This window comes from Macrobrachium rosenbergii, chromosome 57 (genome assembly GCF_040412425.1).
Source record: "Macrobrachium rosenbergii isolate ZJJX-2024 chromosome 57, ASM4041242v1, whole genome shotgun sequence".
NCBI lineage: Eukaryota > Metazoa > Arthropoda > Malacostraca > Decapoda > Palaemonidae > Macrobrachium > Macrobrachium rosenbergii.
In genome coordinates this window covers 6,647,891-6,663,186 of record NC_089797.1, presented here as the reverse complement: position 1 = coordinate 6,663,186, position 15,296 = coordinate 6,647,891, and the positions used below count along the sequence as shown (strand labels likewise).

General features: G+C 38.0%; 1 protein-coding gene across 3 annotated transcripts in view; it reads left to right on the top strand.

Annotated features, from left to right (window-relative positions):
• The window catches only part of Syt14 (Synaptotagmin 14), a 60,409-nt gene that overhangs the window by 20,584 nt on the left and 24,529 nt on the right, over window positions 1-15,296 (top strand). The window lies entirely within an intron of this gene.

The following is a 15,296-nucleotide window of genomic DNA, read 5'->3' as shown; positions in this document are numbered from 1 at the left end:
TACATTCCGTCATTGATTCATGATGTCTCAGGCTACGAAGGTGTCAGTCCTGTGTCAGCTTAGAGCCGTAGACTAAAACTTTGGGGATCTGCGCAGTCAAACGCCTCATTTCTGGGTAAACATGATATTAACCAGCGTTTCTAGAGGTCTGGTTATGTTGATAAACACATACCACTTGTAGCAGTTGCCAGTATGTCAGGAATTTAGTTTCTTTTCAGTTTAAAGGCGCTTGGTTTATTGTGGCTGTTTTATAGCTGCTGTATTTTTCTTTTTCATTACTAATTTTTCACATAACTCTCCTGGAAGTCACCGGCTTTTTAATTAATGCGTGTAGTACCATATCAGTTTATTCACGTTAATGATAATGATAATACCAATCTCTGATAAAAAAATTAGCTTCCTATATCATCACACATGTCTTTCTAAACCTAAAAATGTTATAGTGATCTGTTCTAACAAATCCAAAGGTTAAACCCCAAGATCCACGTAGAAGCTATCCGAATCCCCAATCAGTCGAATCCTAACTTGGTGAGTGGCTGTTTTTAACTTAGGATTTATAATCAAATTGGTAAACAAAATAAAGATTCAGGTTTGGAAAGAATTCAAACTACAGAAACAGTCTTGAATTATTTAAAGGTTCAGCCTGACTCACAGATACAGTCTCGTAGTGGTATTGATGTATGGGAGAGAGTAGGGGCTTGTGGTAGACCCATAATCCGTCCCTTTTTTTTTTTTTTTTTTTTTAAGGAGGATAGACCGATTCCTATCATGTTTACTGAAGGTCACACGCCTTCTCTCCGTGCGGAAGGTAGGTCTATGGCCGAGACGCCTTTTTTTATGGAAAAAGGTCACACAAATGGTCGAGATACCTCGGAAAAGGTCACTTCAATTGTCTACTTTGTTGGGGTTTTATAGGTGAATAAAAAGGTCTCTAGCACTGGGCTGTAAGACATTACTGTAGTACTACAGCTCAGCTAAACGTGATTACTGACTTTCCGAAGACTTTTGGAGCTCGACAACATTATACTTTATCCTTCTGGTGTCAACTTGCACGGGCTCTTGCTCTGATATCAGACCGTTGACCGGATTTCAAAGCCATTTCGGCGCATAGTGACCACAGGCTTAAAATCATTTATTCTTCAGTTTATTTTTCTTGAATATTCTGCATTTTTGGTAGTAATTCAGTTGTACTGGATTGCAGGTGTAGGAGGAGAGAGAGAGAGAGAGAGAGAGAGAGAGAGAGAGAGAGAGAGAGAGAGAGAGAGAGAGGGAGTAAAATCTATGATCTAACAATCAGGGGAAGATTGAATAGCCTGACACTAATGGTCTGTATACCACCTTACCAGATTTTCGTTCTTTCTGAAATTATATTTCATCAATTTATTTTCCATGGAATATAAGATGACTTAAATCTGATGTATAATGAAATTACAAACGAACAATGAAGGTGTTTAACGTCACTCTCTTTCCAGCAACTTTCAAAAGAAAACCGTTATTTGTCTTCGGTACCCATGGCCTAGAAATTAGTCTAAGAATTACCATTTTTTAACAGACCTCTGCGTACGGTACCCATTCCTGCTTAAGTTGCGTTACAGTAGGATACTAAGTATCCTTCATGGGGCATTGATGAAGGACTTTGTAACATGAATACCCCCAAAACCCCCATAGCCCCCTTTTTTTGTACCGAAGGCCGTGTACTCTTAAAACCAAAACGCCGGAAGCGATCTCAGACCTTCCGTCCATCGATGAAACTGTTGCTTGGAAATCAATTGCTCGAAGGCCGTCCGTCCCGAGTTTTCATAGATTCTCTCTCTCTCTCTCTCTCTCTCTCTCTCTCTCTCTCTCTCTCTCTCTCTCTCTCTCTCTCTAGCGTTTTGGTTGTAAGGGTTCGAACTTCTTCTTGTTATTCTAACTTACGTTTTTGCTGTTTGGGATCTGTGGGGTAAACAGGAGTTGAGCTTTTAAGATGCTGTTTGAACCTTCGTGATGAATTGCTGTCTGAGTCTTCATAGTAAGTTGCTATCTGAACCTTCATGATAAGTTGCTGTTAGAACCTTCATGATAAGTTGCTGTCAGAACCTTCATGATAAGAACAAACCTTCATAACAAGTTGCTCTCTGAACCTTCATGATAAGTTGCTTTCTGAACCTTCATAATAAGTTGCTATCAGAACCTTCGTGATAAGTTGCTCTCTGAACCTTCATAATAAGTTGCTATCAGAACCCTCATGATAAGTTACTATCAGAGCCTTCATAATAAGTTGCTCTCTGAACCTTCATAAGTTGCCATCAGAACCTTCATAAGTTGCCATCAGAACCTTCATAATAAGCTGCTCTCTGAACCTTCATAACAAGGTGCTCTCTGAACCTTCATAATAAGTTGCTGTCAGAACCTTCATGATAAGTTGCTCTTTGAACCTTCATAGCAAGTTGCTCCGTGAACCTTCATAATAAGTTGTTCTCTGAACCTTCATAAGTTGCTCTCTGAACCTTCATGACAAGTTGCTCTCTGAACCTTCATAATAAGTTGCTATCAGAACCTACATGGAAAGTTACCATCAAAGCCTTCATTATAAGTTGCTGTCTGAACCTTCGTAATAAGTTGCTACCAGAACCTTCAAAATAATGTTTCAACCTTTTTATGACATGTATGGATAAGTTCCCAACATGTTTATGACATGGTTTACCGCGGTGTGGATGCACCCATCATCAGGCTTCTGTAAGGTCTTTAGGGTGCATAGGATACCCTTCAGGATACGCGGGTGATGCTCTTCAGGTTGTAGGATACTTAGGATAAACAGGAGGTCGCCTAAAGACATATCCTGCGAGAGCTTGTTTAGCAAGTCATGTACCTTTTGGCTTTGACAAAGTAGTTTATAGTAGTAGTTTTAGTACTAGCACCTCGGGGATCAAAGTATCATATACACCCATTTCCATATATTTCTATCTATTAATAAACGATATCTTTTGATTCCCGAGGGGCTAGTACTAAACACGGCGTCCCATTGAGCGTCCACCGTGTTTAGTACTAGCACCTCGGAGGTGAACTAGTACAGTACTAGACTCGGGCTCAAAGTATTATATACACCCATTTCCATATATTTCTGTATATCTTCGATCCCGAGGGGCTAGTACTAAACACGACGTCCTACTGAGCGTCCACCATGTTTAGCACTAGCACCCTGGAGGTGACGTGTAGGTGGGTAACCTCCGAGGTGCTAGTACTAAACACGGTGGAAGCTCAATGGGGCGCCGTGTTTAGTACTAGCACCTCGGGGATCAAAGTATTATACACAACCATTTCCATAAATTTCTATATATTAATGAACGATATCTTCGATCCCCGAGGGGCTAGTACTAAACACGTCCCATTGAGCGTCCACCATGTTTAGTACTAGCACCTCAGAGGTGACGCGTAGGTGGATACATATCGGGTTAATGCACAGTGAATGGTCCTATTCAACAAAAATTGCAAGAGTTAATTGAAAGAACCATCTTTAGTTTAGAATTGAAACCGATTGTAACGCGACTTGTTATTATAATTTGTCCGAAAACCGTTTGGAATGTCAAGTCTCTTAAGAAGTTAATCCCAAGGATCAGGAATAATATTCTAATGCTTTGTTAATCCTAAGTAAATCCGAGTTTGGATCCTAATTGAGTGAGACTGTGCAGTGCACGATTAACCTTATTTCCATTGACCTTCAGGAATTGCTACAATTTCCGCAGGAGAGTTGATTAGTGCATCTAATTTCAGACTTTTGTTTAATCGAGAAAAAACTTCTTTAGTCCTAAGCATCACTGAGTACTCCAGTGAAGATTTCATTTAATGCATTTCAGGGTAACAATACAGAAGGACGAGAATTTTACGCTAGTCGCAGGGCCTAGTTTATAATAAACTTATAATGGAAGGCTCTATGCGTCTAGACTCCATCGAACATCACTGTTTATGAGTTGTGTCTACCTTAGACCGGTCACTCAGTTATATGGAATCCCTCTCTGCCCACCTAGCGCAGGCTATTGTTTGGTGAGTGTCCAGAGGTCCACACGTAGCTTCTTATCCCCTTGAATAGCTCTTGAACACAATTGTTAAAGAAGATTATATAGTACTATTATGCCATAGTACCATAGACTATGGGACTAACAGCAGTATCGAATAAATTATGAAGAAAAGGAGTATTTGGAATTGTAGGGACTAGGAACAGATATGCTGAAAGGGAAAGTGCATTGGAGAAAGGAAGAAAAATGCAGATGATTTAATGGTATCGAATATTTTTGAACTCAGTCTTGTCTGTTTATTGCTAATGAAACTTGACCGTTTGATTATCACGTCACCAGCGTGACAGGAATGTTTTAATATCGATTTAGAAAAGAAATTTGGAAAATCACTATTGTTTGCGAAGTGTCGAGGAACACATGGAAAGGCTGCGTCATCCCAGACATTTGAGATTCAGGACAGGAAACCCTAGAATACAAAATACCTCTCACGCCGTTTAAAACCGTTGCCAGCTGTCCAAACCAGTTCTAACGCGGTTTCATTGATTGGTAATGAACCTTTCGAGCAGGTTATTGACTCCCACTGAAGCGTCCTAACACAATACCCTTGATTATGTGGGAACATTCAAACACGTTCATTGTATTTGACCGTGGGGACATAGTTTAACTGAGTAGGCTAAGCGAAACATTTGAAGCGAGTAGTGGTTATGCGCGTGTAATTTGAAACACACCACTGAAGCATCCGAAGCATTCCAGTACGGTGTTCAACTAATGTAAAGTTTCGAACACATGTCTGTAACACTCGAACTCATGTCAGACAAAGTGGTAATCAAACTTGCCAATAGATTGTACCTGCAGTAATCACACATATTATCATTAGCTGTGTCTGGAACGTTCTGACACATCATGTATTCAAATTCCTCGTGTGTCTTGACTTATTCATACGCATTATTAACTGAGTCGGAAGCATTCAGACGCATCAATAACTGCGTCCGAAGCACTCACACATTATTAACTGTATCCGAAGCATTTGAACGCATCGTTAGCCCTATTCGAAGCATTTAATGCAGCATCAACGGTATCTGAAGCATTTAAATTCGCCATTAACGATATCTGGAACAATTAAATGCATTATCAGTTGTCTGAAGCATTCCATCGCACCATTGCCTGTGTCTGAAGCATCCAGAAGCATTCAAAGGCACCAGGAACCGATCCTTGAAGCATTCCATTCCAGCAGCCACGTGCCACTGAACTGACGGCTGCTGAAACATGTAATCTTTGATCGCAGTATCACTGTCCGCTTCTGAAACATTCAGAAGCATCACTGATTATGGCTTTGAATGTTAAACAATCGTACCCGATACCGCAGTGATTGTTGTCACAAGTGCTTCCTCGCCTTCAAGTCAGTGGAAAGGAAATCGATATTCGCCGAAGCCATTCTTAGAACAAACTTCAAAAGCATTTCTCGCAAATTTTGACGTCAGCGGGAATTCTCTTTATCTCTCCCTCCCTTTCTCTCTCTTCCGAACTGCGTCACTGCACTGACCTAGGTTGCTGTGACGCCAGTTCCTGGTGGTCAATTAATTGGATGGAGTTCTGTGAACAGAGCCGTCAGAGCGGCATAAAAGGGAAAATCATATTTGTTTTTTAAATCGAAGTTGTCCATAATTTTGAAGGTCTAGAGAATTCTCTAGACCTTGGTCTAGGCTCTGTTTAGTTGACACGCAAGGACACACATGCGTATTAAACATTATGCATAAAATACTAACATGATAATTCACTTTACCTATTAATCTAAGCCGTAAAGCATGCACCCTGTACCTGGCTGTTAGTTTACTGCAATCAGTCGCAGCCAAAAGGACATCGGTCTAGCAACCTCACCCCAAATTAATTACCAGCTCAAAATGAAGCGTGATAGCGCCTTCATCTCTCTCTCTCTCTCTCTCTCTCTCTCTCTCTCTCTCTCTCTCTCTCTCATCATTGACTCAAATAGTCGCTGACATTGGTTCAAGTTCGTCTAAATAAGTATATATCGTTTTAATGAAACCATATAACGCTACACAGTAATAAACTTATAGAGCTTACTTTTCAGTTGCCAGGAGCATTACCGTAAAATTCTACTACGTCACCATAAAGGGCAAAGACTTCGGTGGACTACTACTTAGAATAAAAATTTCATGGACTTAGGCTCAAGTTTAAAAGAAAGTAACACAGACATAATATTAATAGCTTAATATTAAGTAACAGAGTTTGGCTTCACTTGAAAACTAAGTTTCACAGACCTCGACCTTAATATGTACTAAACTTCGACATAAGTTTAAAAGTATCAGCTTCGAAGTTTTATACGTCAATTTCAAGCGAGCTGTTACAGAATCTGGCATAAACCCGAGCCAGATTTTAAGGAAATATACTTGTTTTAAGGGAATATGTGTATTTTTAAGGAAAGATAAGTATCATTGAAACAACTCGACCATATTGGCAGTTTACTCCACCGAGAAATGCTCGCTCTGTCGATGGAAACCTTAGTAAACTAATCCTGCGCGTTAGACCTACCCTAGATGAAAATGGCGCGCACTTCATTTGTTGTGTTAACACTGCTCCTTTTTGGCATGTGGAGGAAGCTTTTGCGTTTTATTTTTATTTTATTATTGACCTTTGTTTTGCAAAACTGCCTCGTTATTGTAATGATTTTATTATAGCTGTGGTTAAATCTTAATATAGAGATATCACTATATGCTACTCAGCGGATGGCACACAAACAGACGCCCATTCATATATATATATATATATATATATATATATATATATATATATATATATATATATATAGTGGCTCTTGGTGAGACCCTTCATTTTAATTGCTTGTGCTTTGATAAGCTTAATCAAGGGCTCTCAAAGAGGAGTGGTTGGTTCAACGCTGAGTGTACTCAAACCGGGTCCCTAATCATATAGGTCTAGCAGTTTGTTTGGTTCATTAAATATTTTCGTTTCTCCTTCCATTTTCTTTCGTGTTTACCGTTCTTAATTTATTTATTTATTTAACCTTCCTGGAGAGAGAGAGATATTTAATACGTGAAAAACTCTTCCTCAACCATATGCCTCTCTTGCTCGCAAGACATGAATTTCGTAATGGCTTCTGTTTATGTGGTTGCTTCAGTCCTCGAAATGTATGTTGTTGCTGTTTTGATGCTGTTCATTGCGTTCTCACAACTGCTGCTGTTCCATTTGCCAACAAGTTCTTTTTCCCACCCTGATCCGCCAGTGCTCTTGCTGCTGTTGCAATTGTCGATGTTGTTCCAATTTCAGTGGTAATGTTGTTATTCCTTTCGTCAGTGTTGTTGTTCAATTGTCACTGTGGCTGTTATTCCCATTGCTACTCTATATACATATATATACTGTGTGTATATATATATATATATATATATATATATATATATATATATATATATATATATATGTATATATATATATATATATATATATATATATATATACAGAGAGAGAGAGAGAGAGAGAGAGAGAGAGAGAGAGAGAGCACATTAGACCTAAGCCGTAGAGGTTACGAAAGCAAATTCGGACCGACGGAAACCTTGAAAAAGTTCATTCCTATTTTCAGGTTTTCAGGAAAGATTTGCTGAGTTCGCATTTCTATTTACGTCAAGATGAAGCCATACTTGGGTCTCGGTTCTCTGTCGCTACCCCATTTTCTCTCTCTCTCTCTCTCTCTCTCTCTCTCTCTCTCTCTCTCTCTCTCTCTCTCTCTCTCTGTCGAACTTTCTCACTCAATCCACTATTCATTGTGGGTTTGAGCCCAGCTAAGGCTGCAGTTGGCCAGACCACAGACCCTACAAATGCGATCCCATGTACAAATGATTATACCATTATCCATACACACACACACACACATATGTATATATATATATATATATATATATATGTATGTGTATATATATATATATATATATGTGTGTGTGTGTGTGTGTGTGTGTGTGTATACCCTCTTAATATTCTGCCAAATAGGATGGCTTGGATAAGGCAAAACCCCTTTTGGTAAATGGGACTATTATCCAGGCACTCCTCAGATATTATCTCTCTGTCTCTCTGACACATTTCCTGTCTTTCTGTCTGTCCGTCTCTGTCTACACCTGCCTCTGTGCAGTTTAAACGACCGTGTGAAGCCCCTTCCTTTCAATTTCACGTGGCTAAAACCTTTCCAGCCCTCTTGCACAGACACTGAAGGTCGTCCAGAGAACCTTGTCTTCTGCCTCTCCCTGTTCGTACAGAGCAGCTCTCTTTCTTCCCTCTGCCGCTTTCGGGGAGAGGCTGCAGAGTACGTCGTGGTAAATGCTTTTACAGCTATTTTGACAATTTCCTGTTGTTTACAAAGCATGTCAAAAGGATCATGATGAAGTTTGGTCCTCTGCAGATGCCACTTATTGAGCGTATCAGGGATAAGAAAGATTTTACTTGTGGCCAGTACAGGGGGAATATGTAGAGAACTTATAGAAAAACGTTGATTTATTATGGGCGTTTATAGAGGCCACTCATAGAGCATATTGCAGCGAGAAAAACAATTTACAGTTGACCTCTCTAGAGGCCACTTATAGAGCATATTTCCAGGAGCTAGTTGCAGAACATGTAACTATCTAGGAATTACTTTGAACTTTTCCAGGGGCCACTTACAAAGAAAGAGTGCACTTTTATGGCAGTAAGTCGGAGATTAATTATCGAGATAAAATTAGTCACAACCTTCAGTGTTCTTATGTAAAATTTACCTTCGGCTTATCCTGTAGGCCACTCATAGAGCATGATACTTCTCAAAGGCCACTCATAGAGCATGATACGTCTTGAAGGCCACTCATACAGCACGATACGTCCTAAAAATCGCTTACAGAGCATAAAGCACCTTTTCAAATGCAAGAGGGCAAAATGTATCAAAATAGGACTTAGTTTGTGACTTATTTATCTAAATCATGACGTGCTAATTTCATCGAAAGGCAGTTTGCAATCCCTGTAGTCAAATACCAAGTGTTACGGAAACTTGCAACAAATCCAAGCGGTCTGGTGCATGTGGAAATGGATCACAGTGAGGCTCGAGAGCATTGTTTGTTTATCATGGGGAGTTAATACCTTCGATTAAGCTTCGGTGTCTCCGTAGGCATTACTTAAGGTTCTTTGCAGCGTGCCTTCGGCCCCTAGCTGCAACGCCTTTCGTTCCTTTTACTGTACCTCCTTTCATATTCTCTTTCTTCCATCTTACTCTTCAGCCTCTCCTAACAATTGGTTCATAGTGCACCTGGGAGGTTTTCCTCCTGCTACACCTGTCAAAGCTTTTACTGTCAGTTTCCGTTTCAGCTCTGAATGACCTCATAGGTTTCAGTGCTGGGTGTTTGGCCTAAATTTTATATTCAGTTCAATTCAAAGTTTCGTTGTAAGAAGTTGATCTTTCAACACTTTAAAAAAAACTCCACGGAAATCTCGTTACACTTTTCACTTTTTCACATCGTCAATATATCGTATAATTTTCATTGCAATTTCCATTGTTTGCAACCGGTAAGGCACTGGAGACTGTGAGGTAGGTTAAGGATTTTTAATTAAGATCCTCGCCTCATGATGACTCCAAATATATCTCAGTTTTGTATTTCTTAATTATATTTTGAAGAGTTTAACCACCACGCAGACATACAGATACTAGACCTATTCATAGCAAGATTATTTTGATGACTCTGCTACATCATTTGTGTAAAACTGCCCTGTTACGATTTTGAAGAATTTTCCGTTTTCCTGATCGCCTTTGATGAATCTTGACTAATTCTGATTTAAGTCACCCGCAGATTTAGTCCCGGATTTTGTGAAGTGTCAGTCTAAAATAACCTATCCTTACCTAAACAGGTGGTACCATAATGCAATAATGATCTTGTTACTCTGTCATACGTTTGCTTTTATCTGGAAGAAAATTCTGTGTTTCTTTCTGTCTTCTGAATTCTTGCTAATTCCATTGATTTGTAATCAATACCCGCTTTCACTTGAAAACTTTGGGACCAGTACCCGCTCTCACGCGACAACTTTGGTTCGTGCAAGTTTGGGTAATTTTCGGGGTTTATTTATATGGCAGTGACAAACCTTCGCTCAGCCATCATCTTTCATCCTGTACTGTGACCAGCGTGAGTGTAAATCGGTACTCTCCTGACAGAATTCAACCTAACTGAACCTAATCTCAGCCTAACCTCACGTAGGGTGACCTAATCTACGCATTCGTAACTTTGGGAAAAATAACATTGGCTCCTTCCAGTCTATATTTCTTTTATCCTTCTTCTTCTTTGATTCTAGTATGAGACCAGCACGAGTCTAGCTATGTACTCTCCCTACAGAACCCAACCTAAACTAACCAATGCTTTCGTAACTGTGGAAAAATTAACATTGGCCCCTTCCAGTCTGTTCTTTTTTATCCTGTTTTGAGATCAGCATTGAGTGTAAATACGTACTCTCCTGACCTAATCCAGCCTGACTTAACCTAACCTCAGCCTAACCTTACATAGGCTAACCTAACCTGTGCATGCGTAACTGCGGAAAAAAATAACACTGGTCCATTTCATACTGCTTCAGACAAACTCAAGACCTTCCACTGTCATTTTCACTCGTAAGTCAGTGGTTCTCAGAGGGGGGGTAATTACCCCATTTGGGGTAATGAAGCCGTTTATTTGGGGGGTAAGTAGGTAATTTAATTCCAATTGGTAATAAAAGGGAAAAACTCTTTAATTTCATTTTTTTGTCAAATAATGTCTGAAGTCTAAATTCTGTATTTCTTAAGACTCGAGTAAAAGTAAAATTAATTTCTTACATATAAAATGCATTAGAAATTAAGCGTTCCAATATTTTTCTTTCCTTAATATTATAACTTCATAAGAATGAAGTGGAATGGGTAGGGGTCATGGTGATCTATCACGCCACTGATGCCCGGGGTAACGACACCGGAAAATTTGTGATCCACTGTTCTAAGTCTTCAAACACGAAAATATCCAAAAGACGTCATAATTCTCTTTAATTGAAAAGGACTTTTGCTGACGGTGCTTCTCTTCAACCTTCCTCTAGTCACACCTATTATGTATTATTAGAATAAAATGTATCTCACTCTCGCTCACCTCAATGGCTTCCTGTTGCTCGGCTATTTTTTTTTTTTCTACTTTTCCAGTGAAAAGTGTAAAGCCATTTATTTACTTACCTAAGTCTCTTATGAATAATAATTTCATATATTATTTTCTGGCGATTGGTAAGGTGTCACAGATCATAATCATGTGTATTTTTTGACTTTATTGTTTTTATTTTTGTTAGCGTTATTTAAATGATGTGTGTTTTTCTTGAAAATATATGGGTCTTTGTTGGATTATTATTATTATTATTATTATTATTATTATTATTATTATTATTATTATTATTATTATTAATTAATTCCTTTCTAAATAATAATCTTCCGTAGCAGAGAATATCTGTATTTAGGGAGAGAGAGAGAGAGAGAGAGAGATTATGTACGTATTAACAGAGAGACAGAAAGTCCAAGGATTAAGAAAGAGAGAAAGCAAAGGGATAAAATATCTAAAGACAGACAGAAATAAATATAGGAGAGAGAGAGAGAGAGAGAGAGAGAGAGAGAGAGAAGTCTCTTTCAATATCCAGGATATACAGTAAGAATTAAACAATACAGATTATCAATGCAGTCTTCCGTTGAACTCAAGGGGAGAATTCTCCCACCTTGTAACGCCCACAAGGCAACCTCTTCCCACATTTTATGTTTCTCTCGGCTCGTAATCTAACTTTCTTTAACAGGCAGTATACTCCTTCTTTCTTTCTAGCCACCGCCCATCCATTTTTGGGCCTGGGCTAGATATGTATATAAGGTTAAGGTTGCCACTCCCTTCGGACTTTACTCTTCAAAAAAAAAAAAAAAAAAAAAACTGTTGCCTGCGCAGTTCAATTTGAGCGGTAATGAGTCACAATGAGACACAAGTTATCAAGTAACTTTTCTAAGGGGTTTTCTTGATACCGTTTATTTATTTATTTATTTATTATTATTATTATTATTATTATTATTGTAGTACTGAAAGTATAGCCCCATAATTATTATTATTGTAATACTGAAAGTGGTAGCCCCATAAGCTGCATTAAATTTATATAATATATATATATATATATATATATATATATATATATATATATATATATATATATATATATGAGTCTATGTGTATCACTTTCAGTGCTACGTGCTCAAAAGTGAGTCTCCTACCTATATATGAGTCTATGTGTATCACTTTCAGTGCTACGTGCTCAAAAGAGAGTCTCCTACCTATTATTATTATTATTATTATTATTATTATTATTATTATTATTATTATTATTATTATCCACAGTACAGTAGTAGTCGTACAACGATAGCAGATTTTAAAACCATTCATATAATAATAATAATAATAATAATAATAATAATAATAATAATAATAATAATAATAATAAGAGCTTCCAGTCCCACAAAGATGACAAAGAGAGCCTCCAACTGCACAGAGAGTTTGAGAGTCTGTAGACTCTCGTAGATTATTTATCCCTTGAATGAAGGTCAGCGCCGAGCCTTATCGAAGACACAAAGGTCATACGAGCTCATGCATAAATCTGTAATTAACGTGAGAGAGAGAGAGAGAGAGAGAGAGAGAGAGAGAGAGAGAGAGAGAGAGAGAGAGAGAGAAGGGGGAGGAGAAGTACCGTGTTTAGAGGAACTGAAGTATTTAGAAACAAAGAATTTTAATGAAACGTGAACAATATTCTATCAAAATAGAATATAATATATGAGAGAGAGAGAGAGAGACAGAGAAACAGAGAGACAGAGACAGAGAGAGACATAAGTACCATGTTTAGAGGAACTGAATTATTTAGAGACAAAGGGTTTTAAAGAAACGTGGACAGTATTCTTTCTAAATAGAATATTGTATAGAATGTAATAGATAATTGAGAGAGAATCGAAGTATTTAGGAGATAAAAATATTTAATAAACATGAACAATATTCTCTCGAAATAGAATATAATTATGAGAGAGAGAGGGTTAAGTGTAAGAGTTAACGAGGTGATAGAAAGCCCAAGAATTAAGAAAGAGAAATGAAAGAGCAAACAAGATCTAAAGACAGACAGTAATAAAGAATAGATAGAGAGAGAGAGAGAGAGAAAGTACCATATTTAGAGGAACTGAAGTATTTAGGAGACGAAAAATATTGAAGAAACATGAATAAACTTCTTTCCAAACAGAATATAATATATGACATCAAGGGACATTATTATTATTATTATTATTATTTATTATTATTATTATTATTATTATTATTATTATTATTATTATTATCATATTCAATAACTCTGCGTCTCCTTTCCCTTCGATGGGGTGGCTTCAGAAAGTGTTAAATTTACTGTTTACAGCAAAGAATTTTGAATGATGTTATAGCCAGTGCCATTCTCCGTCCTGGCTGCGCCACACCACAGCCAACAGACCACCAGATACAAAATTCACTCTTAGGTTACAACTGCCTCAGAGATATAAGGCGGAATGTGGCGCGTTGTATCCGTAGAGTTTTCCAGCCTCTTTAAGACTACAGGTGGGATTAGTGTCGTGTTTATCGAGATTTCTGTAACTATTTTAAAACGTTTCTATTCATCATCATCGTTATTCTCAATGTATAAACATTAAACAGATGCAAACGCACCAATTTTCCCCCACTTGAAAAGGAAACATCTGTTTCGTACGAGGAAAGGAGTGAAACGTTACAGGTCCAATTCCCGTATCCCGGGTCAGTCATCTATCGATTGCCGGGTGAAGGAAGGCAGGGAGGCCGGGGGTAGTTGGATGGTGGTGGTTGGTGAGTGGGGGGATGGAAGACCTACGTCACATACACTGCGTCACCCAGCATCATCACAGTAGTCGTCTCGGCTGTGACGGAAGTTATCCTTCCCGTCTGAGGGAGCCATGCCCTTAGCTCCCCATCCCCCTTTTCCACCTCTCCTCCCTCTCCCCCTTCCCCCTTTCCCCTCCCAGAGCTTCCAGGACGTTCTGGAAAATTTCTCAATGATTTTAGCGTCCGTGAGGGAGATTTCAGAATACTGCCAAAGCATTTCTATAAAGTATTTTAAGGAATTATTCCTGTGGGGTTTTAGTCTATAAGAGGCTTTCCTCACATTTTCACCTTCTAGTTTTGGGTTTTTCTACTCTGAATATGTTTTGAGAGCGTTTTAGGGCTCTTCCATAGATTTTCATTGTTGAAAAAGAACTCTATCGTCTATAAGAACCGGTTCAAATATTTTCTAGAACATTTAAAGGTTTAGCCTAAAAGTGGCTTTCTTCACATTTTCACTTTCTAGACAGCACTGGGCATCTTTAGGGTGCCATAGAGTCTCTAAAGCATTTGAATATGTTTTGAGAGCATTTCAGAGCTTTTCAAGGGAATTTTGCTTTTAAAAGAGCGTTCTATCATCTGTAAGAACCTGTTCAAGTGTTATCTACAACATTTTAGTGTCTAGACTCTAGAGTATCCTGCAACGTAGCTAGAAAGTCAGATCATTGATAGTCTTTCTAGAGCATCATGGCTCTAGACTGTCTCTCTAGAACACACGGAAGTTTCACGAGGATTAACCTGAGCCGAGGACCCTAGTTGTCTCTTACATTTTCAGCGTCTCTGGTCTGAAGAGTTGCCTCAGAACCTGTCCGGGAGTTTTCCTTGAGTTTTTATTTGTTTCTGTTTTTTAGGGCTGTGGTAGATCTTATCAACTGTCCCTTCGTCTCAAGTAAGACTTTCATAATATATGTACCAGTTCCGATGAAGTTTGAATTTATATAATTGAAATTATTATTATTATTATTATTATTATTATTATTATTATTATTATTATTATTATTATTATTATTATTGAGAAAGCAAATCCACAGTTATGTATATGTACATATATTTAAAGATAAATCTGTACAGATTTATCTTTAGAGATATGTACATAATGTATACATAACTGTGGATTTACTTCTCCATTTTAAGACTCGTGCTACGAAGAGTATCTTTTATTATTATTATTATTTTTATTATTATTATTATTATTGACTTACATTTACATGGGACAAGCAAAATGGGTCTACAGGGAACGTTTGAAGAAGTAACTATAAGCAGATTCGAGCTTATCTAGTTAGCAACAACCAACAACAAACGAAATCAGTATTATGTAATAAACAGTAATGACCATAAATAAGTACATTAGCAAAGAAAAGCGTGAACTGCTTCG